Source organism: Amphimedon queenslandica, unplaced genomic scaffold (assembly GCF_000090795.2).
Source record: "Amphimedon queenslandica unplaced genomic scaffold, v1.1 AMPQUscaffold_10990, whole genome shotgun sequence".
In the NCBI taxonomy this organism is placed as follows: domain Eukaryota; kingdom Metazoa; phylum Porifera; class Demospongiae; order Haplosclerida; family Niphatidae; genus Amphimedon; species Amphimedon queenslandica.
The window spans coordinates 1-1,312 of NW_003548764.1; the positions used below are offsets into that span (position 1 = coordinate 1).

At 34.6% G+C, this 1,312-nt stretch overlaps 1 long non-coding RNA gene across 1 annotated transcript; it reads left to right on the plus strand.

The window, feature by feature from the left end:
- LOC109589708 (uncharacterized) lies at window positions 1-1,072 on the plus strand. The gene is made up of 4 exons (XR_002188884.1): window positions 1-46; window positions 321-481; window positions 892-939; window positions 1,006-1,072. It is a non-coding gene; the product is annotated as an uncharacterized LOC109589708 (long non-coding RNA).
- Window positions 1,073-1,312: the final 240 nt, after the last annotated feature.

Consider the following 1,312-nt stretch of genomic DNA (forward strand, 5'->3'; position numbering starts at 1 on the left):
GATGAGATACAGCGACAACTGGATGGAGTCAACTCATTTTATAGAGGTACATGTTCATTATAATGAATTATGATCCATTGTCACGAAATCTGTGACAAGCGAAAACCCATTAGTTCCATTGTCACAAAATCCGTGACAAGCAAAAACCCATTAGTTTCATTGTCACGAAATCCGTGACAAGCAAAAACCCATTAGTTCCATTGACAATGATATTTTGAACTCTACATCTCTCAATTTATTTGTCGTACAAATTTTAAAAAGACAATATACATGTACATATGTACAATTTACTGTCCCTCCCTCTTCCTCCCTATTGTTAGTACATGAGTCTGAATTGAGTCACCAGCTTCAACACTTAGCGGAACAAGTTGACACTTTCTCTCAAGCTCGTCGTATCAAAAACTCAAACAGGAAAAGAAATTCGCTAATCAAGGCTTTCTGTGAATTTTACTATCATCTCTCTCTCCTTCAAAACTTTCAAGTAACTACTTCATAATACCCAAGGCTATACCCCATGGTTTTTTCCAAAAAATGGCTACAAAATCACTCCCAATTTTTATTGCATTTTCTGATACATATTGATGTACTTATGCTATGTAGAAAGTTTGAGCTGATTCCGACTTCAATTTTTCAAGTTACAGCCATTTTTAAAAATGATCCAAAATCTGAAAAATACCCAAGGCTATAGCCCATGGTTTTTTCCAAAAAATGGCTCCAAAATCACCCCCAATTTTTATTTCATTTTCTGATACATATTGATGTACTTATGCTACATAGAAAGTTTGAGCTGATTCCGACTTCAATTTTTCAAGTTACGGCCATTTTAAAAAATATACATGTACATGTACAGCATTGTGATTCTATTCTTAAATTTTCTTATTTTTATTTTAGAAATTAAACCACACTGGCTTTAGAAAGATACTTAAGAAACACGACAAAGTCAGTATTTGCATGTACATGTACATGTATATATTATTTATTTATTTATTCTTGCATGTACTGTAGCTTGCAAGTTCAGATCGTGGCAGCAAATTTTTCAAAGAAAATGTCGAGAAATCATATTTTCATAAATCGAAAGAGATCAATGCCCTCGTTCAAAGAACCGAAGTAAGAAAAAACAATAATTTTAGTTTTTAAACTATTCTATATTTTTATCCTTTCCCTTCTCTTCTCAGGATATTATGATAAACCAACTTGAGAATGGTAACCGCGGTCGAGCCATGGCTAAGCTTCGTGTCCCTCCACTGGGCGGAGTCTCATCACCGTGGGCTATACTGGCCAGTGGGTGGCTAATGGGAGCCATTTTTATAAT